This window comes from Rhinolophus ferrumequinum (genome assembly GCF_004115265.2).
Source record: "Rhinolophus ferrumequinum isolate MPI-CBG mRhiFer1 chromosome 15 unlocalized genomic scaffold, mRhiFer1_v1.p scaffold_54_arrow_ctg1_1, whole genome shotgun sequence".
Classification (NCBI taxonomy): domain Eukaryota; kingdom Metazoa; phylum Chordata; class Mammalia; order Chiroptera; family Rhinolophidae; genus Rhinolophus; species Rhinolophus ferrumequinum.
Genome location: NW_022680357.1, coordinates 11,953,848 through 11,979,412, shown reverse-complemented (window position 1 = coordinate 11,979,412; position 25,565 = coordinate 11,953,848). Strand labels below are relative to the sequence as shown.

At 44.7% G+C, this 25,565-nt stretch overlaps 1 protein-coding gene across 2 annotated transcripts in view; it reads right to left on the bottom strand.

The window, feature by feature from the left end:
• Positions 1-25,565, bottom strand: part of SHISA9 (shisa family member 9) — a 249,423-nt gene that overhangs the window by 129,193 nt on the left and 94,665 nt on the right. The window lies entirely within an intron of this gene.

The following is a 25,565-nucleotide window of genomic DNA, read 5'->3' as shown; positions in this document are numbered from 1 at the left end:
TCCCAGCACTGAGAAAGAAAAGAAATGGAAGCACCCAGTCCGTCTCTTCTGGGTGTTTTCTACTTGGAAAGTCTAATTCTCTGTGTAGTGTCACTACCTGTGTCCCTAGAGACTCCACAAGCATCAGCTATTCTTTCCTATTTGAACATCCATCCTAAGACCCAAAGCCCTTAAAGCTCTAGGGGGCCATTTATGGTTCTCTAGCCCAACGTGGAAGAGACACTGTCGCCAGATTCCACACTCACCCTGTGAACTAATAGCAAATACTTAGAACAAGCCTTTGAGAGTCTCTATGAATGAGGACCCTGGATTCCATGGTAACAATGCCACCCGTTTGTGGAAGGACCTTTAATAGTTCTGGGGAACAGTGTAAAATATATCTGCCAAAGGTAACTGACAACAGAGGCCCTGGTTTGGGTTTACTGGATTGAGAACTGTCACAAAAACAACAGCATATATGAATTGCATACCTACTATCCAGGCACTTTACAGCCATTACTCTTTAATTCTCAAAACATCCCTATGAGGTATGGTTAGTATTCCCATTTTACAGATGAGGAATGTGAGGTTCATATAACTTAAGTGACCTGCCCATAGTAACCAAGTTATTAATCAATTCATTCAACACATATATTGAGCACCTACCATGTACTAGACACTCTGGAAGATACTGGAGTTATTCCATGGAACACCAACAAACAACTCCCCCCCCAAAAAAAAATGGTTCTCACTGAATTTATATTCTAGAGAAAACAGACATAAATTAAACAAATAAACATGTAAAACATAAATAAGCCTGATGACGGTAAGTAAGGGAAAGGAAAAAGAAAAAAATGAAAAGGTGAGACTGTATCAGTCAGAATCTGTTAGGTGATGCTATAGTAACAAACAACCCCCAAGTCTCAGTGGCTGGTCCACATGTCACTCACAATACATGTCAAATGCACCTACGGCGGGCGACACGTTCACTGAAGTCACAAAGGGACCCAAGCTGATGGAGGATTCACCTCAGTGTATGTTCCATCTCAGCATGATCTCCACGGCAAGGAGAAGAGGACACAGAACACCGCACACTGGCTCTTAAAGCTTCCACCGAGATGTGCTACATGTCACTTCTACACACATTTCACTGGCCAGAACAAGTCACATGGCTACCCCTACCTTCAAAATGGGTGCAGAAGAGCAATGCGGCTCTGTCCCAGGGAGATAAAGAAAGAGTGTTGTGACAGCCCTCGGGTGTCTCCCTCAGTGAAGGAGGGAGAGTAACTGAGGGCACTGCTTTGAGTAGAGAGCTCAGAGAAGGCCCTTAGGGTAGCAAATTGCAGGACTGGGCTATGAACTCTGAGCTTTCACAAACCCACCTGCTCAGTGGGCAAGGCTGCTACAATGGACCCTGGCACAAAAGACAGTTCCTGCCTCACAGGTACACAAGACCAAGACCTGCAGATTGAGCTGTGGAAGTCAGTGCGTTGTCAAGATCTAGTGCAGAGTGACAAGAGACCTGCAAACTCATCCTGACAAGCAGAGATGAGCAGTCACTGACTGCTTCTGCCTTTCATGGAAAATTCAAAGGGCTCACACCCGGTTCAGAAACTTTGCTTTTCCTTTCTCTAGTCCTCTCTACAGAAGAGCTGCAGTGTGGAAAACATAGCCAGGCTTCTAACTCTTCCATAGCAACAGAACTGTTAAATTAGGCAAAGAACATGAAAAGTGCTTAAAAAGGGGAAATGACACCTGAAAGTTAGAAACATGGGTAAAAGGCCACTTGGATGCCTGATGTTTTATCATCTTTATATCAAATGGCTGAACAAATGTGTCCTCTTTCATGTGACCAGAAGTAGTCTCAGTTGGTTGTGACCTGGACATGGTTGTAGTCTTGAATTCTGTTCTCTTGTCTCTAAAAGGTTCACACATCCCTTGCTTATGTGTCAATCCATCATCTTCTTCCCCTAAGATTTATCTGAATACCTCGCTGTCCTCACGGTCTGCATTGGATCAATTGGTCACTCCGGCTAGTGTTGCCCGGCTAGGGTCACTCCGGTTGTTTGCTAGATTTAGCAAACAAAAACACAGGACACCCAATTAAATTTCAATTTCAGATCAACAATGGATAATTTGTAGTATAAGTCCCATGCAGTATTTGGGACATACTATACTAAAAAGTTATCTGTTGTTTATCTGAAATTCAGATTTATCTGGGTGTCCTATATTTTATGTGGCAACCCAAGCTGCAACAGACTTGGGACAACAAAAACATCAGATAAGAAAAATAATCACTTAAGTGGGCATTTACTTCTATCCCTTGCTTCCTCCCTCACTCAAGTCCAGTCCTGTGTTCCTTCTCTTTGGTCCTCAGATACCCCGACCTCTTTCCAAACTGAAGGACCTTGCACAAGTCCTTCCGTCTGCTTGAAATTGTTCCTTCCCTCACTATTCAATGCTCAGGTTTCTCTGTCCTTTGAATATTGGCTTATATGCTTCCTCCTCAGAGAAGACTTCCCATCATTTCATATTCCTCACCCCCTCTCTCTCTCGGCTTCTTATTTCTTTGACAGCAGGAATCACAACTTGCAATGGTTTTATCATAGGGCCGGTTACTTGGTGTGGGGCTGCCTCTGATCCATGGATTGCAAGCTCTAGAGCGCAGCAGCTATGCCCAGGTATTCCTGTTTCTATCGCAGTACCTAGCACAGATCCCAACACATAGTAGGTGCAAACAAATGTGTTGAGTCAGTATAACTACTGGGCACCCCCAATCCAGCAGCGTCTTACCTGTCTCCAAAACTTCCTCCAAAGTGACCTCATCCCCACTTTCTCTCAAACCCAGACAGTCCATAAACCTGCCAAGTTCAAAGGCTTTGCTCATATCAAACACACTTAATAAACCTTCAAACTCACCAACCTTTAGATTACTTCCCTGAACAACAATAACAACCAAAAAGAAGTATTATGTAACTCTAGATGGGGGAATAATCATCAAAAATATTTCCTTGCCTAACATCATCCTGTTATTATTTTGACATCTGTGTAGGCTGCGGAATGATTCTTTTAACACTGTGTGTGAGGCATATTTATAACTCTGGCTGCGGCATGGAGCACACGCAAAGGCTTTGGAAGCCTATTCTAGTAGGTCTCGTGGTAGCCACATCAGGCCCCATGTAAAGGACCTGAAAAAAATCATCTCTGCTGTTTACGATGTTAAATGGAAACTAGCTTGCAAGTGGCAGGGTGAAAACCAAGCCCTGCTTTTTCTACATGCCAGTTCCTTTGGTCCCAGTGGACATAGGAACATTGGGACAAAAGTTCCCTCCCCCATAACAAGCACCTTGACTTCAAGGGGCTGACACCCGATTCCAGGTAATCACAGCTTCGGCTACCACCCACCGACAGCTTGTTCTGCCCAGCGCTGGTGCTAGGCTACTTCCTGGAATTATTTCTTCCAAGCCTGACCATCACCCCCTATGCTCAGTTCCACCCTCCTCACTTCTCAGATAAGGAAACTGAGGCCCAACAAGAGGTTAAAAAAATGCTGGCAGAGTCATTGTGCCTACCTCAGGAGGTTGGTGTGTGGATTATCTAAACTAACACGAGGGCCGTGCCTAGAATGGTTCCTGACACAGAGAAGGAATTCTAAAAGTGTGAGTGATGGTGATGATGATGATGGTGGTGGTGGTGATGGTGGTGGTGATGATGCTGATGATGGTGGTGATGATGATGATGGTGGTGGTGATGGTGGTGATGATGATGATGATGGTGGTGATGGTGATGATGGTGGTGATGGTGGTGGTGATGGTAGTGATGATGATGGTGATGGTGATGGTGGTGGTGATGGTGGTGGTGATGATGGTGGTGGTGGTGATGGTGGTGATGATGGTGATGGTGATGTGGTGATGATGGTGGTGGTGATGGTAGTGATGATGATGGTGATGGTGGTGATGGTGGTGGTGATGGTGGTGGTGATGATGATGGTGATGATAGTGATGGTGATGTGGTGATGATGGTGGTGGTGATGGTAGTGATGATGATGGTGATGATGGTGATGGTGATTGTGATGGTGGTGATGATGATGGTGATGATGGTGGTGATGATGGTGATGATTGTGATGATGATGGTGATGATGGTGGTGATGATGGTGATGGTGGTGATGGTGGTGGTGATGATGGTGATGATGATGGTGATGGTGGTGATGATGATGGTGATGATGATGGTGATGGTGGTGGTGATGATGGTGATGGTGGTGATGATGGTGATGATGATGGTGATGGTGGTGATGATGATGGTGATGATGGTGGTGATGATGGTGATGGTGGTGATGGTGGTGGTGATGATGGTGATGATGATGATGGTGGTGGTAGCAGCCAAACTGGGCAGAAGACTATTAAATTAACAATGATATATACTGATGGTCCCTGATTTTCAATGGTTCGATTTACAATTTTTCAAATTTATGACAGTGCGAAAGCAATACGCCTTCAGTAGAAACTATACTTTGAATTTTGGCCTTTTCCTGGGCTCGTGATATGTGGTTTGATACTCTCCCCTGATGCTGGACACATCAGCGAGCTCCCAGTGAGCCCCGCGACCAGCAGGGTAAACAACCGATACCCTGCAGTGTCCTGCATTGCCAGAGCTTTTTGGATTGTATTTTGTGTTTCACGTCCCATCATGTCTACAAAACGGCCATCTGCCTCTCCTGCTTCTGGTGAGAAGATGATGAAGGCAATTACTCTTGAAACGAAACTCAAAATAATTGCCCGACTGTAGGCTAACGTGTGTTTCTGAGCATATTTAAGGTGGGCTAGGCTGAGCTATGATGCTCAGCAGGTTGGGAGTATTAAATGCATTTCAACTTAATGATATTTTCAGCTTATAAGGGGCTTATCGGGTTGTAAGCCCATCATAAGCCCAGGAACATCTGTATAAATGTACACCTCCATCTGCGATCACTGAGACAATGAGAGTGGAGGATAAAAGGATCTGATTTGGAGACATCAGGGAAAGTTTCCCAAAGGAAGAGCTATTTGAGTGGATGTTTGAAGGACAAGTGAAAGCTAACGCAGGTTAGACGAGAGAGGGTAGTGAATCAGACAGAGAGCAGTATGTGCAAAGCCCCTTAGCAGGAGACAGCGTGGCAATTTCCAAGCACTGAGAGGAGCTCAGCATGACGGGAGGCAGAGGGTGAGTGATACAGGGTTGGAGGGACAGGCAGAGGCCATGGTGAAGACTTCTCACTAATCTGAACATTTGCCTGGAGGCAGGTCTAAACCCTCCCCATACAAGGCAAAGTCATTATTTGCCTTTTCATCATCTCCAGAGAAGTTTCACAAACCCCCTTAGCAAAATCCTACTGGTACCCTGAAAATAAGTCAAATTTGTCAGCTATTGCTAAAAGGAAGTTCTGATGGAAAGTTAAAGGTATTCTTCTTGATTCGCCAGTAAGAACTTCCATGGCTGTGTGTGTAGTCAAATGACTTACAAGGCTCCTTGGTTCCCAGAAATATCGGGGAGTTTAAAATAGAACAGTCAGCAATTTGCTGCCGAGGAAACTTCAGTGTTACACAAAAAGGCGGAAGGATAGGAAGGAGTAATATTCATTGAGGGCCAACCTTGCACCCAGCGCTGAGCTGGCAGTGGGCTCTGCAACAGGTATTTCTTATTTTGTCCTCACACCCACCCTGGAAGCTAAAGATGTTATTACCCCCACTCTTCCAGATAGCAACACGTAAGCTTCTGAGACGGTTTGCCTAAGGTCACTATTTAAAACAAAAGCTTGCACCTATAGCAATTCCTACTATTTTTGATCAGTGGTCAGGTGAGGAAGAAAGACAAAGCAATGGTTAAAGCAACGGTGAAGTCGCCAGGTTAGCTGACCGACCTTGCAGGTTTGCCTGGGACTATCCCCGTTTTAACACGGAAAGTCCCACATCCCAGGAAAGCCCATTGGCAAAGCACCATGGTTCTCGCCCTGCCTCCTGTGCCAAAGCATCCGGAAAAATCCTTGCAAGGCAGGGTCCTGGGCAAATTTCGGGTGAATAATATTACTGGGCACGGAAGCACCTTGTTGAATGGCAAGCTTGCTCATACTCCTGAACCCCTATAAACTTAAGTACAATCGGGTAAGAATAAAGGACTGTAAGCGCTGATGGCACATAGAATGCCCACATTTTTCAAACCCAAGGATGGAATCATTTATTCAGCCATCAAATGACTGTTGAACTTGGAGTAAAAGCCAGGCCTGGTTCTATATGTGAGAAACAGACAGCTATAATTTCTGTCCTTGTCGAAGTTATATTCTAACTGCCATAGGGATGACGTAACATTAAACTAACTTATACGTAAACAAAATAATTTCATGGATCGATATGGGCTGCAAAGAAGATAAAGGAGAGAGCGTGACGAGGGGTGACGGGGGCGGACTCCTCTGGCTGGGACTGTCATGGACAGCTTCTTGAGGAGGTGACATACGACCTGACAGGCGGACCGTGAAGCCTTGTCCAACATCTGGAGGCAGAGCTTTGTAGGCATAGAGAACAGCAAGTGCAAATGTGAAGTCACTGAGGCAGGAAGGTGCTTGGCAGGTTTAAGATCGATGAATAAATATGAGGCAGCCTGAGTGCAGTGACATAGGAAGGGATCGGTCAAGGTGAAGTCAGAGAGAAAGGTAATGGTGAGGAGTTCCGAGTTTAATCCAGGTGGATGGAAAACCTCTGGAGGAGCGCCATAATGGAATGACATAATCCCATTTACCTCTTAACAACGACCACTTGGAGTGTTACGTGGAGAATGGATTGTAAGATACGTAGCAGAGAGATCTACCTGCTGTTAGAGGCACTGGTATAGCTTAGGTGACAGGTGATGGAGACTTGGACCAGGGGGAAAGCCGTGGAGATGACAGGTAGTGACCAGGTGTAAACAACGTCATGGAGATGAGATGCCAGTGCCTGATGAAGAGTTGATGCAAGGAGTAGAGAGGGAAGGGAATCCGAAAGTATTTCTGAATATTCAATAGCTGTATCAACTTGACTAACTCAACTTCTCTGAGCCTCAACTTGCCCGGCCACGAATGAGAAGGACCAAACCCACACGGAGGGGTGCCCAGCACAGGACCTGGCCCGGGTAGCACTTAAAAAAACCAATCTGTTTTTCCATTAGCGTGTTGGAGGTTTGGCTGCCACTGGAAAAGAACATCATATGGTTAAAGACATTTAACTTCATCCAGGAAAACAGAAATGACTCTCCTGCAACTTGAAGCCATATGGATTTCTTGGTTCAGTGAACTCATCTGAATAGAGTTTTTACACCGTGTGTGTCAGTCAGTTGTATTTTTGCCATAGATTGGGTTCAAGACTCGATTATTTCAGTGCAATTGGCAGCCCTGAGGATTTAAGAGATGTGGTTGAGTCATTACTCATCATCCAGCGTGGGGTGAGGGAGGAATCTCTCCTGATAATGACTGTTTGTAGAGCTCTCCGGAGACAGAGCTCAACCAAAGGGCTCCTTGGCCTTATTTCTTTGCTCCCTCAGACATAATCTTCAATCATCTTTAGAGCCAAACAGTTTGGGTGACATGTTCACCAAGAGTTATTACAGAAAAACAATTTCATTTCCACAGTCTAGAAGTATATTCAGAAAAAAAAAAAAAGGGGGAGGAATACTCTAACTCACTAATAGAAGCATGAAGCCCTTCAGAGACTGGGTTCTAATTTGGAGCTTTATACAATATTGCTTGTTTCTTTTTTTCTTTTCTTCATTTGTTATTATTTAATGACTTGGGATTTCCAGCATCTCTAGGTAAGCTAGATTTACTTGCTTCTTCCTTGTGATGAGAAGTATTAAAAGTCTAAAAATGCTTTAAAAGCACAAAAACAGTATAGGGGCATGATTGAGAGTAAATTCAATTCTAAGTGGTCCTCCCTCTGGAAATAGGGACTAGCATCCAACAGTCACTTTTATTTGCTCACTTGTTTGTTTAAATCATGTGTCCTAGCATGATAACTGCTCATGCTACTAAAAGCACTAGCAGAAGAACAAAAAGAAAGCAGGTAGGTAAAATAAGGTGGGTAGTAAGAGACACTAGCATAGAGAGTAATCATATTTTCTGAACCCCAAACTTCAGTGTACCCAACAGTACTTAACAGGTATTTGATATGGACTCTGTTTTAAGCATTGTTTAGAAGCATCATTTCATGGGATCCTCACAAACACCCTTTGAGACAGGAATTATTAACTCCATTTTTCAGATGACAAAACTGAGACCCAAAGTCACACAGCTAAAGAGTGGTGAGAGAGAACTCTAGAGCACACTAAGTTATACTACTTCTTCATACAGAGATTATCTCATGGGAAAGACATGGCAAAATATTTCAGATTTCCCTGGTGCACCCTTCTGGATGAATCTTTAAGAGATAAGATGCCTCTTGAAAAGAATTAGAGCATGGAAGCAGGAAGACTGAAACCTAATCTATTACAGATTTGTTAAGATTAGGAAAAGACAGATGACATCTCTATGCTCCAGTTTCCCCATTTGGGCTCTACGATAATATTTACTGTATTTTTCATTATAGATGCAAAATATATTTATCATAGAAAATTATAAAACTATGGACAAGTACAAAAGGAAAAATATAAAATGTACCCATAATATCTCTACCCAGAGGTTAATTTTAACCTTTTGTTTTATATATATATATATATATATATATATATATATATATATATGTATGTATATATAGACACACATATATATACGTATATGTATGTGTGTGTATATATATATACATATATATATATCCATATCACAAGAAGGATCATATTATTGATATATATGTTGTAACCATGCTAACCATGCTTTTTATTTTATTAAATTTATTAGGGTGACATTGTTAATAAAATTATATAGGTTTCACATGTACAATTCTATAATACATCATCTGTATACTGCATTGTGTTCACCACCCAGAGTCAAATCTCCTTCCTTCAACCCATACTTGACCCCCATTACATGCTGTTTTAAAACTTAACAATTCGTCATGGATGTATTGACATAGGTATCTTTCCATGTCAAGTTACTCTACATCATCATGATACTGTGTTACGGTATTTCATTTATATAACATCCCCTTTTTTTCTTCGGCATTTAGTTTGATACCTCCCAGCTGATTTCCCCAGAATAAATTCTTAGAGGTAGTTTCTCCTTTTGAGAAGATGCATAACCTCTATCTTTGAAGACTTTCAGACACATGTGTAGAGACAAATGAGAAAAAATATTAAAGAAAACATATCAAGAGTGGGGGTCCAGGTGCTGTACCAAGACACAGAGAGGGAGGATCTGACCCCATGTCATTCGACACCCAGTCCGGACACTGCCAAGGTCAGAGCCAGCTGGCAGCGCAGGCTGAGGTGCGCGCAGGAGTGTAAAGTCAGGACATTTTGACTGCACTGGTCCCAGGAGGGAAAGCAGCAGGAAGAAGAGAGGACTCATTATCCCTTCGGAATTTTTCCTTTGTCTAATTTTCCCCTCTTGACAGGGAAGATTTAAGCTACGGATACAGAAGAAATTTGTGCTGTCAAGAACTGTTCTTGTTTTAGTTATAACACATGCAGCTGGTCCCACGATATCCTGCTTCTTCGCCACTAGGAACGGTTCACTGGGGACAACAGAAGAGAGGGCACATCTTTCTCCCCAGTGTATAAACAGCAAAGGCCAACTGGGGCGTGTCTCAGTGAATTCTCATTTCACACCTGGAGGAGGAGAGGTAAAGGAAGCGATGACCTACCCAGGGCTGACCACATGGCAAACACGGGGCTGGGCTCTCCACAGGCAATCATGAAATGAATCCTAGGTCATCTGGTTGACCTGCTTCTTTCTCAGACGGGGAAAGTGACATTTAAGAGATGTTTCTCAACCACCAGAAATGACACAGTTGTTAAGAAGCAGGGCCATCCTATGCTAACCTCTAACCCAAAGCAGTCTGGGATCATTCATCAATGTTGTTTTTCTCCCCTAAGCCACAAAACACTTCTATGACTCTAAGAGAGGTACCTGGAAAAATACCGAGAGAAAGCCTACAAACCCAACACACACACACACACACACACACACACACACACACACACACTCCTAACCAAATATTCCAATGGCTACTCAAGGCTTTGGATTTGCCAGTAATTCCTGGCTAGAGCCAGCTGAGCCTGGAACAAAAAACAGACTTCTTTTAAGGTTTGTTAGGCAAAATGGTTTCTAGGACTTGACGTGACCAAAGCCATCTTACAAAGCAAGTTGCTTTCAGTGACCACCAGTTCAGCCCAGGAGGGGTGGCCCATTTCACCTGAAAGGAGTGTTCTTGCATAAATAAGTAGGCTCATTAAGTTGTTGACTGCTTTGGAAATACCAGTCTTACAAAGCAATCCACTTTCCTGTTGCCACTAAGCTCTGCTTCTGTCTGCAAGTTCCCTTAATTAACCCTTTCATTCTAGAGTTGTCAGCCTTTCTTCAGTTTCTCAGCCCCGTCCTCCTAGTATTACCTCAGAAAGTTCCCCCAACAAGGTTCCTTTTCCTTTTGGAGACTCCAGCACCTCACACATTGGACCAGAAATGTTTGTTGAATGACTAAAGGGTTTAATGAGTTGAACGACAATCAATTAATCAATAATAGGAGAAACGAAATATTAAATGAATGAGTGCGTTTAATTGAATAATTATGTCTGAATGGTCTATTCAATGAAACCTACACATATTTGATCACTTAGATCTCACGAGCTCTAACCATTATGCCGTTTGCTTGAATTCCAGACTTTGTCTTATAATACAGCTTCATTTCTAGACTCCTAGTCCATGATATATTTTTTTTAATGCTGTGAAGTTTTCAATGGCTCCAAGAGCTTATTAGGAATGGCACACTTAGGAGATGCCAGCATGTGTCACATAAATGCTTGCCCTCCTTATCATGCTGATCAGAAGTTCTCCTGATCCCGTCTGATTCTGAGTTATGCAAAATGAAATAAAATCAAAGAAATCATGTGTTACTTCATCATCATCCTTTGAGATATGCCATTTCTCAAAACAACGGAGTTTGTGTGGGACAACAAATGAGAATGAGTTATTCAGCGTGCACATGTTGTACGCATTCTTCTTCCTCCTCTACGCGAAGCCTTCCGAATTCACCTCAAGAAATTCCCGGTGCGTGTCTGTGGTGGGGGGTGGCGGGTGGGGGCGAGGGGGCTCCCTGGGATGATGTCTTTCAGAACGCCTCAGAAGGCTCGGTGACAAGCTCAGCTAATCATAGGCAGCGATGCTGGATGAGGAGCCTTGGAGTGTGCCGGACGGGGTTTGAATCCCACCTGCAGACGGTGTAAAGCTGAATGAAAATGACCGAGTCTGTTCCCATGCCCCTCTACGTGAAGGGACATGAATAACTTCCACTTTACGGGGGGGTGGTAACGATCCAATGAAATGATGCACGTGAACACTCAACCTAAAGTCTGGGACATGGCAAGTGCTCAGTACGCTTTAGCGATTCTATTATTAAAGTATTAGTGGTTGTATTGAAGCCCATAGCACTGTGTGAGCCTCGCATGAGATAAAGAATGTAAATAATCTAGCAGAGATTCTGGTACTCGGGAGGTACTTGATATATGTTTATTTCTTGTCGCTTTTCCCAGATGGCCCTATTGGGGATTTTCTGTATTTATTCTTTTTCTGAAGGGCAGACCATTATGCAGTAAACATCCAGGCACCCTCCAGAAAGCTACTATCTGAAAGCTAATGCTCACACCCTGGGCGAGCAGACAGACAGCAAACTTCCTTCTGTTGCCTAAGAAAGTTTGTTTAAAATGAAAAATGGCAAATCTGCCACAGTCTGGGGCTGGATCTGTCCCAGCATTAGAAGCCACAGCTGGAGGCTCTGGCCGTGTCCCCAAAGGCTCCACAAAATCTTGCTGATTTTCCCCACGATGGGAGAGACGCTGTGGACTGACGGTCTGATGACGGAAGGGCCAGGCAGCCGCCTGGCCTGGTGGGGACTGAGCTGGTTCCTTCTTCCCACAGTGGGCAGAGGAGGCAAGAAAGGGTCTGTGAAAACTCTGCGGAAACTGCTAGTGCCAGTCTCAAAACACCGGCCCCGGAGGCATCAAATCAAGGCGCGGATGAAGAGTTCAGATTTGGGGCGATCCTCGTGGAACAAACTTGTAGCTTTCCTCAGTCTATCTTTCCAGAAAATACCAAACCAGACCCACTGGAGAGAGAAGCGCAGAGTAAATCATCGTCAACGTGAGCACTACTTGTTGGGTTTCCTTTCTGTGCCCAGCAGTGGCCAGAGAAGTACTGCAAGGGAACACGGGGTGCGAAGGGGAGACAGAGCAGGGGCTGGTCTAACCCAGAGGTTCCAGGAAGACATCCTGGAGGAAATACTGTTTCAACTGAAGCATGAAGATGGGCGGAAATTAGCCAGGCGAAATAGACATAGTGTGTTTCTGGCACAAGAAATAATATTATCAAAGACTTGGAGGTGAACGACAGACTGAAATGTCTGAGGAACAGAAAGGAGTTCCTGACGGCTGCCGGGGAAAGTGTGAGGGAGGACGGAAGTGAGAACAATTCAAAGCGGACCAGGGCCAGGTCATACAGCGTGTGGTGGGCTTAGGACAAGGAGTTTAAGTCTCCTTGTTAGAGGAACGGGGAGCCATGGAGGGCTGTAGGCAGAAGGAGGCTCAGTGAAATTCCCTTCCAGGAAGTGTGCCTTGGCTGCTTTGTGCGGAATATTCGTTCTCTCCATAACTCACTGTGTGATTATGGGTTATGCACGCCCTCTCTGAGCTCTGTTTTCTGGAAGATGAAAAAAAAGAAGTATTGATGCAAAATCATAGCGAGAATGCATCCTAGCATCCCCCAGGGCAGGCTCAGGAAACCCCGTGGCACGTAGCCCCCAAACCATCCAGAAACTCTGCTGGCTTGGAGTCTGGAGCCCATATCCAGAACGCCTCTCACACTTAGAGGCAGCTCAAACAATTTTTGTCAGCCCAGATAGGACCTGAATTTAAGCTCAGAAGACAGCCACAGCCACCCTCAATTAAGTCCCTTCTGGCTCAAATATACAAATATGCTGGGATGTTTTACATTCATCTTGGAACAAGTCTGTGTACAATACACAGCCACAGAGGAAAACTTGTCATCCCAGAAGAGAGAGGCTGGGGAGTAGATATCTGTCTTAGATCAGCTTCTTGGTGATGTCTGATTAATATGCTACTGCATTTGGAGAAAACGAATGGGCTTTGATGGTTATTTGGAGCCTGGGCCCCTCAATTCCACTGTGAGCGAGTTACGGATTTAAACAAACATTGACGTATAATAAATCTGTGCTCTGCACACTCTTTGGAAAGTCTGACTTAATAGTCCTGACCATCTTGAAATTTGGATTGAATTCATAACAGTGACATGGCCTGATTTACCAGGAAAGACAAGCTGCAGCAGCTGGGAAGATGGCAGAACCCTTCCTCTCCAGGCACCAAGTGGCCTCTCCCGTGGGGCAGCTGCACGAAAGCTCTCAGAGGTCACTCTCTACCCCATCATCAGGCTCTATTTTCTTCATGGGACTTATCTGGGTCTGAAATTATCTGGTTTGTGTCTTCGTTTACTGATTTATCACCTGTAGACACTCTGTAAGAGATTTACTGTTCACCGTTGTAATCCCAGCATTTGCAATGGAGCCAGGCAAATAGATGCTCAGTAAATATGTCTTGAGTGAATAAGTGAATGAACAGCCTTTTATGATGCATGTTTGTATCCATGGACCCTACTATTTAAACCAAGACATGGTGAGCAGTGTGGGCTTTGGAAGCAGAGTGCCAGCATTGAAATCCTTCCCCTGCTATTAACTGTGTGACCCTGAGCAGAACGACTTATCTGTCTGCACCTGTGAAATGGGTTAATAACACCCGCCTCATGCTAAATATTCAGTGTAAGACATATAAAGCGTAAGACACTTAAAACTGTACCTAGGAAGAACTCCAAGTTATTTTCATATTGACTACCAATCGTGGCTTGTATACATTTTAAACTTTAAATTATTCCTACGGATGATAACACACATGTTGAATCTCCGACAACTGTATGAGGTACGTACTCTTATTATCCCCACCTTACAGATCAGGAAACTGAGGCACAAGGAACTGGCACGAGGTAATGGGGTGGGGAATCACAGAGCAGGGATTCAAACAGGCCTCAGGGTTCCAGAATTGATGTGCTTACCTGCTCCATAAAATACTCACATGGCTTTCCAATTAAAAAGTGTAAGCATCAACATCGATATGAAGTTTTACATGACATTTTATGGTGGGAAAATGTGAACATACAAGAAGTGGAATACTATTTAAAAAAGGTTTTGACTGATCACTCATCTACCACCGTGACCACCTTGGGAGCCACCAGCGTGTCACTCTCCACATGCTTGGAAATTGCAGCGGTTTATCGAACCCCCCAAACTACATACCCAGGTCCCTGCTCACCTCTGGGCCTTTATACACACTGTCACCTCTGCCTGGAATCGCCTGTCATATGTGCTCACCTTCCGGTCTCACCCCCACAGCTTCTTAGGACACCTTCCCTTGAAGTCCTCTTTGCACTGAAACCATAGACTTCCTTACTAGTCTTTCGTTCAGGGCCCCTCATCTCTAAGGTCTACAGCCATTTCATTCACCCCCATATTTCCAGCACCTACCTCAGTACTGGCACTTAGTAGGCACTCAGAAAACACTTGCCTTGCTGAAGTTATCAATTTATGCCTGAGAAAACCAAGGTTCAGAGAGGCTCAGTAACTTGCCCAAAGTCAGACAGCCCGTAAACAGCAGGGCTGGGATTCAAACCCGTGTCTTTCTGGATCCAAGTTCTTCCTGCTGCACAGATACCCACCATGTGGATTTAACAGCTGCCAAGTGCCATGTGGATTTGACAGCTGCCTGTCAAAAACTGGGGGACTAAATTAGACTTCTTCGAGGACCCCTTCCCTCAGTGGGATTTTCAGATTCCACCTTGTGAGACAGATCACAGGTTGAGCATGTGAAATCCCATGAGTCAGTTTCCAAGCAAAGTCTAAACAGGGCCCTCTCCTTTAATTCGAGGACTATAAGCAGACATTTCTTTGGCCAGGATAAGTTCTGGAGCGTGATACAAAAAGAAAAAATGTTTTATAGTCAGGAGTGGACAAGCTGAGAAAACAAATAAGGACAGGGGCAGGTTCAGCGCAGAGACGCAGGGAAGCAAGCCATGTGCCACTGGACCCAAAGGGACAGAGGTTGGTTCTCCTTGGAGCAATGCCAAGGGGGCTTCCTGCAGGACAGGAAGTGGGGGCTGGGCCTCGAAGGATCAGTCAGCAAAAGTTCAACAAGCCTAAGTCATTAAGGCATTCTTGGCAGAGAGAAGAGCAAACGTCCTGATGTGTAACACGCAAGGCTCTGGACGACGGAACATGGGTTCGGTTCAAAGAGGGACACGGTGTTAAAGGATGCTGTTTGTACAGTGAGTCCAGCCTGTGGAATGCTAAGGAGTCTGGACTTGGTGCTACAGGAAGAGACATATCAACATTGGGTGCTCAGAGAAACAGAAGCACCTGAAAGTCCAATTCAGAAATCAGAGATCAAGCACAAAAGCCCCCAAGATAAGGAATGGATCGCTGTTTAGCAAGTCCATTTCTCTTTCCTCCTGGGTGCATAGCTCGGCAACATCTCCCAGGCTCCTTGCAGTTAGATGTGACCATGTGACTCCATTCTGGCCAACAGAATATGGATGGAACTAACGTATCCACTTCCAGGTCAAGCCTGTTAAAACCTCCCATGGATTCCCTACTCCTGTGCCTACCCCACTCCCCACCACTTGCAGGCTGGACACTGGTACCCCGGACAACCTTGAAAGCCATGTGATGCTGGTGGAACTTCCTCCATCATCCTGGGTCCTGGAGTGACTGCACAGAGCAGAGCCTTCCACCCCTACGTCTAGCCCCCCAACTGCTCTCCAGGAATACAGAATTGGAATTAATGTGAATACAAAATCAATTTCTGACCTGGTAAGCCCCTGAGATTCTAGGGTTTCTCTGTTCTGGAAGCTGCTGGCATTACCTTTAATACACACCGTGCGTTAGTTAGTTCATTCCACAAATATGCTCTGAGCATCAACTAGGTGCCAGGCATGCTTCTAGGCCTGTGTGAGAGAGTGATCCTCTAGCTTATACGACTTTAGTGGGAGGAGACAGATTGTAAACAAGCAAAGAAGATCATTTTCGACCATGATGAGAGATGGAAAGGAACTAAAACAAGATGATGTAACTAGAGAGTAGGGAGAAAGACACCTACCCTGAAAAAGGCAATCGTTTCCTGCCTCCTTTTTCCCGAGACACGAAACTCCATTTCAGTACCCATAAGCATTCTGCACCCGAGAGGACCAGGGAACTATCGAAAAGGGGCCCCTCTTGAAACCCCCGTCATCGAGAAGTTGGACATCCAACTCACAGAAGCCAGAGGATCTTGGCTCAGGAAGACTTTGATGAGAGCAACAGGTATCCGTCCAGAGCCTGGTCACGCGCTCCCAAATCGTGTCTGTGTGTAGGGTGTAGGGAGTTTGGCTCAGCTATATTTTTTCCTATAAATTGCTATCGTATTTCCGTTAAATACAGTCAGAGCAAGTCTACCATTTCATTAATCCTCCAGATCAGCCCCCAAAGGAACAAATTCGGTCAATGAGCAGAAAGCAATCACAAGCACAGTATGAAAACTTTGCTGAGTAGCAGGTAGGAAGCCCCTTGCAGACGCTGGTCAACACAAACACACAGTTGGGGCGGGGGGTAGGGGGTGGGGAACTGGCCCAAGACTCCCGGTGTTCCTGACAGCCTGTGTTCAAACTGTGCGCTGCAGACCTTCTAACCAGGAGATCATGGAAGAGCTTGGCAGTAACACCAGTTATTATCATACAGAAATGCTTCTCTATGTGTCAGTAATAGCTACGACCCTGAGAACTCGAAATAGCCATCTAATTATCCAGATGCAACACTCCCTCCCTCCAAGTGCCCTAGACCTCCTCACAATCCAGAAATCAAGCTGGGCACTTGGTAAGGGGGAGAGGAGATGCTCTAGGACTTTGACATTGGACGGTGTCCATGCCATGACATGTAGCAGATATTCTTGATGTTACCCCTGGACCTATACTGGAATTCCCAGGGAGTTTGTTAAAATTTTAGATTCTTGAATTCCAGCAAACACAGACTACTAAATTGGAATCCATGGAGGTGAAGCCGAGAAATTGGTATTTTTATCAAGTTTCCTCGACAAGCCTCATGCACTCTTAAGTTTGCGAACTGCGAGGCTAGGTATTGCTTTGACATTTTGCTGAAACGAGGAGAAACTGGTTTGTGCATTCTTTTGATCTGATCAGTGGTTTTGAAACTTGATCAGAGCCTCAGAAACCTTCCTTAAAATAAACTCCACATCAGGCTTTCCAAACACAAAGCATATCAGACTAGAGCTTCATACAGTCCCTTGTTTACAAGCCTGAGCCTCAGGATGGCTGGTAAGGATGGAGTGTGTATTACATAAGCCATAGCTGGCACTGCCTGGCTCCAACAGGAAAGAGAACAGCCAAAGAGAGAGCAGGACCTGACACTGGACGTGGGGAAGGAGCCAGGCAAGTCACAACACCTGATAATGGCCAAGTCCAGAGTGGAACGAAAGGCAGGAGTCCTAAATCTGGAGCCGCCCAAGGCACAAAGGGAGATCAGGTGTGGGACAGAGAGTGGCAAAGCGATCGTGTTGGCCAGAGAAGTAGGTTCCATTTGGCTCGGGTGGAGATGGTGATGAAAGGGAACTTCGGGGGGTGGGGGGACCTGTGCTACTTTGGGGACGGTTACGCTGCTCTGATAAAGTACCATCACCAAGACAGCATACCTGGCTGTGAGCTATTAGGAGGAAAAGATGTGTGCTTTGTTCAGTGTTGTATCCTGGGTACCTCACCTAGTACTTGCATAGAGTCTGCCTTCAACAACGCAGTATTTATTGGATGGATGGATGGATGGACGGATGAATGGATGGACGGATGGATGAAGGGCTTTGTATCTGCCACAGAACGCATTACTTGCCTCTGAAGCAGAGGCACACATTTCCGGGGTCTCTGGGGTGAGAGCCAGGATCCCATGCTTGCTCCCCACTCCAAGTTCCAGAAAATCCAGGCTGGCTCTAGAAAGGGGGCCTGTGAAGCTCAGTAGGGCAGCTTAAGACGAGCACTGTTTGCTTATGACTCTTAAAATCTTACACGAATTACTCACCTGCACCAAAAATCTACCTCTAAAAGTCCTCAGACCTTAGCATGATAGGAAGAAAGGGAGCTTTTTTTACTGAGTGACTCTTTAACATTTTTAATTCAAAAATGCTGCTGGGATGTTTTATGCAGCAGACACTGCGTAAGGCCTTGATGTTAGAGCAGGAGGAAAATTAGGCCAGTTCCCTCTCTCTTGAAGTTTATATTCCAATGAGGGAGTCAGGCCATAAACATGAAAACGTGCAAATGAATGAGATCATGTAGAATGTGATCAATACTTTAAAAAAATTCAAATAGAGAGATGCGAAAGAAAGATACTGGTAGGTCAGGAAGCTTTTTAGAAAAGGCAACCATTTGTACAAGTGGCATTGGAGCTGAAATCTGAATGACAAGAAGATGGTTATCAAACAGGAGAGAGAACAGCATACCAGGTGGTGGTAAGTATGGACCATGTTGTATTAAAAAAAAAATTTTTAATGCATGTATTCTGTTGTTTGAGCATGGAGAAGGTTGGGAGGATATATAATACAATCCTAGGAGGTGGTATTTGAAGGAGGATAAATATTATTATCTTTATATATTGTTGCATTGTTTCACATGTTTCAGCAATCATGTGTAATTTTTGTAATAAAATAATCTAATAAAGTGAATTTTGAAGGTGAAAAAAAAAAAGAAGTGCAAAGGTCCTGCGGTGGGGACAAGCATCACGTTTGAGGACTAGAAGGAGGCGAGATTGGACCTGAGTAGTAAAGGCAGGGGAAGAAGAAAGAGAGGCAAAGACCAAATCAAGTAGAACTTGCCAAGCACAGTGAGGAGTTTGCAGGTGGATGATTTGATGATGATCTGATGTGTTTTTTGAAGGACAATCCTGGCTGCTGTGTGGAGAACAGACTGTCAAGGAAGCAAGACTTAGGGAATCCTGGTAGGAGGCTATGGCAAGTCACCAGCAGAGAGATGATGGTGGCTTGGGCCAATATGGTGCCAAGAAGCAAAGATTCAGGACACATTAAGTAGGTGGACTTGACAGGACTCCCAGAATCAGGCAGACCAACAACCAATGGGGAGGATGAGGAATGGCTTTATCGTCCCCATTTTTCAGATAAGGAAACTGAGCTGCGGGTCACATGGCTGGAAACGGTCAGAGCCAGGATCGGAAGCCAGTGTTTGGTGGGGCTCCAGAGCCCCCAAATTCTTTCCATTCTGCCTTCGCGTTGTGGAGCGTTTGTTCTCACAGCCATCGCCAAGGAACAGGTGTGTGGGGTTTGTGTGTTTCCCTGTATGCCAACTGCTCCTCATTTGGGGAGGAAAAATGAACCTCGCACTAGTTAATGCCATGCTGCTTATTGATTTAGGCAAATGCTTGGCAGCTCCAATTCATCTTCCAAAGGGTAATGTAATAAGGGCCTGAATTATACTGTTGCTTTCTCTGGGCTCTGAATATGCCACCTTCGTTAGTCTCACCATCTCCTCTATGAGCTATGAAAATAAACAAACCCATGGCATTGACACATCATCCAGGCATGTCTTTCTCCAAACAATGAGGCTGGGAGTGGGAGTGTGGAGAGAGCTGGAGGTGCAGGCTTTTGAGCAGCTATCTGACCCTGCACAATCATTTCGCCGCTCTGAACCTTCAGGTCCTCACCTAAAAAAAATGGGGTGATTTCCCTGTCTTGTCAATCTCAGAAAGTTCAAGTAGAATCACAGAAGACACTGCGTCTCAAAAATCATTTGTGAACTGAAACACGTGACATCATGGTTAATATTATGAATTTTTTAGTGTTAAATAAGGGAATGAGGCAGAGAGAGCCACTGAGTCATTTGATAGATATTGAGCTTCTTCCACGTGCCAGACGCTAATAATTCAGTGGTAGGTAAAATGGACATGACATGTGGTCTCTGCTCCGTGCTGTTTCTAGTCCAGGAGGGGACAGAAGTAACCAACGATCACATCAGCAAACATGTAATTTCACATTGTTAGTACTTGTGTTTAAAGGAACATGTAGGGTGATGGTGAAGCTGGGAGAAGGCGTCCCAGGGAAAGTGATGGAGCCGCACTCTGAAGGATGTGTGTGGATTAACTATCAGATGGGCAACTGTGGGCATGAGGAGGCATGCCAGTGCGTAGGAACGGCACGTGCAAAGGCCCTGGTGTGGCGCCCTTTGGAGGACCGTGAAAAATGCCAGGGTCATTGGAACAGAGTGAACAAGAGTAAGGACACGTTCATGATGAGGCTGGAGTTGGGGGCAGGGGCTTGTGGGCTGCACGGTCACCCCAGCTGCTCTGAAGGAAAGCGAGAGAATGGAGAAAAGAAGGCAAACTAGGGAAGGATTAAACAGACCAAGGTGTTGTTACCTTGTGAACGTTTTGATAGGGGATTATAACGGGTACTACAGGAGCACGGGGTTTAGAGAAGCGGTCTGTAAACCTGCTGGTAGTGTCGTGGGGGAAGAAAGAGGAGAAAGCTGCTGAGAGAGGCTGACACCTGAGTTCTTGATTTGAGGTTATTTGGGAGCTCGAGAGAGAGTTGAGACAGGAGAGGTCACTCAGGTAGAAGGAACCACGTGGGCAAAATTCAGCACAGCATGATGCATTCAGGGACCTCCAAACAGGGCAATAGGCTGAGGCTCGAGGGTGCAGCAAGGAAAGAGACGGGTGAAGTAGCAGAGCCCATGTTTTGAATGATACTTGATGCTTATGGAGAACTCTACACGAGCAAGACCAGTTTGGGGGAATGTTTATACATTTGAAAGGGGGCAGTGAAAAAAATCAGCTATATAGAGGGTGCCCAACAAATGTATACGCATTTTAAGAAAGAAAAAGACTATTAAAATTGTAACACTCAATATATACCGATGACAAAAGGTGAATACAAGTCATGTGTCTACATTTTTGTGGCACCCCCGGTATATGCCTACAAAGCTCTAGGCTCAACCCCGGGAAAGACTGGAAGTAGAAAGACAAGTTAGGAGGCTCCTTGTGGAGTTCAGGCATGAGATGGGGCTGGCACGACGGTGACAACAGTGTGTGGACGGGAGGCGATGCTGGCAGGCCAGGACCTCTGCCCACTCTCCTCTAAGAAGAGTTTTCTCACACAGACGCCTGCACAGAATCTCAGCCTTCGAGGCTCTCTTAGCTAAACTTGCATCGTCTCTTGCTGATGCACCCCGCCCCCCATCTTGGTCAAATGCTGTGCAAAACCAACACTGCTGATGAGTATTATGTAACAGTCTTGTTTCTACTCTATGAGAACTAAGGGAGAAAAAATGCTGCCTGACAAGTAATTTTGCATGTAAAAAACGACCTGCCAGAGGCTTGGGGGAAATGTACCTGTAGCTCCTCCACATAATGGCACATACACCTGCCTGCCTGCCGACTGCTCTGCCTTCGGACGCCCCGGAAGCAGAACGTGGTTACACAAGAGACACAAGAACGCCCTTCCCCCTTTCAGGACCTGGGACCAACATTTTAAAGTTTAACGGGTGTGTGTGTGTGTGTGTGTGTGTGCGTGTGAGAGAGACAGAGAGAGAGAGAACTGTGTTTCATTGTTCCCTGCTTTTCTTTTCCTTATAAAATAGCACTGAGGAAAATGCTTGATTTCTCAACTGCAAGGGGAGGATAATAATAGTGGCTGGTGAGGAAAAAAATGAAATAATGCATATAAATAGGGTCTTACGTGATACTTGGCACATAGTAGGCATTCATTAAAGGGATTTTTGAACTGCTTTATAGTGAGTGCTTACTTTGTCGCCAGGCTCTGTGCTAACTGCTTTCCAGGCACTTCATCATTTAATACTGAAGTTCTGTCCGTGGTTCTGAATTGTCTTTGGCAGCTGGGGGCTTTTCTCTCCTATTTTCAGGAAGCTCATTATGCGAAACCATCCACCACCTCCCAGGAACTTCTAACCATATGACTTTCAGAAGACATAATTTTAAGTCTCTTTGAAAATCAACTTTCCTGAGTATAATTTATATACAATTAAATGCACCCATTTTAATTGTGTATTTTGATGGCTTTGACAAATTTATACACCAGTTTTAACCATCAACACTCAGATACAGAACATTTCCATCATCCTCAAAAGTCCCCTTAGGTCCGATCTTAATAAATGTCCCACTGCAGCCACAGAAAAAACATCTATTTCCCTTCAGTCACTGCAGATTTTATTTGTCAGTTCTAGACTTCATGTAAATGGAATTACATGCTATGTACTCATTTATATCTGCCTTCTTTCTCTCACCATAATTTCTTCAGAATTCATACGTACTAATGCACATATCAGTCGTTTCTTCATTTCTATCATTAAGTAACATTCCATGAGTAGTTTACTCATTCACCTATACAGACAGACTTGGGAGCTGTTTCCAATTTACAGCGATTATGAATAAAGCTGTTAGGGACGTTCGTGTACAAGTCTTTGCATGGACATGTTTACATGTCTTTTAAATACCTAGGAGTGTAATTGGTGAGTCATATGATAAGCATAGATTTAACTTTAAAAAAAAAAAAAAACTGCCGGCATCGGCTGACTGTTGACTACTCTAGGATAACCTCAGGTGGGGTGACAGGGTACCCCAAGTCTGTCTGTTTCACGTCTCTCATCGTCCAGCGGGTAGTCTGGGCAATGGTGGAAGTGGAAGAGAGTAAGATGAAACACACAAGAGCTCTTCAGCTCATAGTCCCTTCTACTATATTCGATTGGTCAGTAGAAAATCACAGGCCAGACCAAATTCAAGAGGTGAGAAACCAGTTTCACCTCTTTGGTGATAGAAACTGTAGTCATGTGGCAAAGAGTGTTCATAGAGGGAGGACTGGAGAATTGGGTCTCTTGTGATAATGTCCCACACGAAACCATCTCTAAGTGGACCAAAAAGATACACTTAAATCACTTCCTGCCCTCCTAGCTCACTAATTCTGGACGGAGGCTAAATATCTTTGGTTCAATTTCCCTCCTCCCAGAAGAAAGAACATCCCAAATGACCTGACTTCTGTAAGACATGAGTCAGCATCACTGGTCGTGAGCAAGTCTAGCAGGGCCAGGAGACGAAACAGCAGCTGTGAAGTTGGGTCATTTGTAAGAACGGGCTGACTGCCCCTGCCCCCACCGACTCCATTCCTCTGTGTTCCCCTCTCTCCTTCTAAATGGGCTCCATCCCAAGGAGCTAAACAGATTAGTTCCCTGCAAAGGAGAGGTGAAGACTTTGGCCTTAGCTAGTGTATCTTAATAAGCCGCCTTCACTTTATCAACCATGGTCGGAGCCACCTTGGATTTGGATCCTGAACAGTGGAGGTGGGTTGGAGCAGGTTGATTAGACCTGCCCGGTTATGGGCACCTACCAGGCAGCCTGACAGCCACCCTGACCATACTTGTGGGTTTCCCCATCTACAGACATAACGGTGGACTCCCGGGGGTCTATACAATGAAAGAGCAGCACCCCATGCCTGAGTCAGGGTATCTGAATGTGAGGGGGCCCCGGGTCCAATGTGGTCAGAATCCTTCCTTCAAATTTTGGAATTGAGATAGTCACTCCTTTCTGGTGGCTGGCTATGTAATAGTTTGGGAAGTGTGTGTTGGCAGATTCTGCCCACTATGAGGACCACAAAAGCAGAGAAAGAAAGGTTTCAGAAAAAGAACACAATACAACATAGAGCAGTGAAGGAAATCTAAATGGCTTCCATATCCCTCATTTGGGTGACTTCTTATAGTGGAACTTTGTTGTTTTCACTTCCAGTATTCATTCCTCCTCATTCAGGGACTATTACTTTGAATTCCCTTTGAAGAAACATCTCTCATCCCACTCTCAGTCCAGGTCGTTTGCATAAGAACTGATCACACCCCAGTGCCAATGGAGACATGACACCCAAGCTTGGCCAAATAAGAGCATGACATCCCTCTGGCAACCATGATAATTTCAGGGATGGTAATATGACTCAAGTGGAGCCAGTAATCTCAGAATTGAGGCAGATGAGACTACAGAAAGCAGCAGCCTCTCTCTTGCACTGGGCTTGAAGCTCTGTGGTATGAGCCAGCAATTGCTGGCCACCGTCTTGCCAGAATAGGATACAGCCTGCCTGCAAATAGAGCCAACATGACCGAAGGCAGGAGTGAGAGATGGAAACTTAAGTCCCAGTGACAGAGCATGGCTTTAGTTCCCTGATCCAGCTGTGACCGAAGCAAACTTTCAAGGAACTTTTTAGTTGCAAGCTAATAAGCATTTTTTTTGTCTTAAAAAGTATGAGTTGGGTTTTCTGTTTCTTACAACCAAAGGTCATAACTATGTCTTCCCTGAAACCAAGTTACATTCCTGTCCAAGAGAAATCCCTATAGAATTCTAGTGAATCCCTCTTTTCTACCTATAAAGCTCAAGTAGTTTCTCTTACTGACAATCAAGAGTCACGATTCAGGTCTTTCCACTTGTTCCCATGTGAGGATGAAAAGCGAGGGGATGAAGGCACGCTAATGTTTCCTCTGTACCATGCGCTATGCTAGGCATTGTACCGTCAGTTCTGCTATAACACAACCTATACCTTCGTAAAACGCACGGCACTGTGCAAACCTGTGTGAGAAAAACCACAGAGCGGATGTGCAAATGGGGGCACAATACTCAAAATCTCTATCAAGGGCACATTTGAAAAAAACAAACACAGGAAGCTCCATGGCTCAGTTTAGCTGAGAGCAATTTTCTTCATTCCACTACTGTTTGTTCCTGATGAAATTGCACATCAGCAAATGTGAAATTCACATTATGGTCGAATTATTTCCTAATATATTGATCTCATTGGAACAAATTCATGTTTCCAGGACAATTGTTATCACAGAACTATCTCATGTGAACCTAACCTTAACCTTCTCACACAGATAGTATTTCTCCCTTTTTAAAAGTGAAGACATGGAGGTTCAGAGACCCAGGGAGTGGTCAAGGTAAGATTCAAACCCAGACTCCAGTGTCCCCATGCTTTCCACACTGGCATGCTTCCTCTGAACACCAGTGTTGCCTGTGATACACGTATAAGTTGCCATGGAGCTTCCTATTTGCAGTCAATTACTCCATCCCAACCAACCCCAGGCAACCACTGGTCTAATCTTCTATCACAATAGCTTTACCTCCTTAGAATCTCATATAATAAAATCATACAATATATGCCTGGCTTCTTTCATGCAACATAACACTTTTGAGATTCAACCATGTTTTGCATGTATCAATATTCATTCTTTTTTCTTGCTGAGAATTATTCCATTGTGTGGATATACCACAGCTTGTTAATTCATT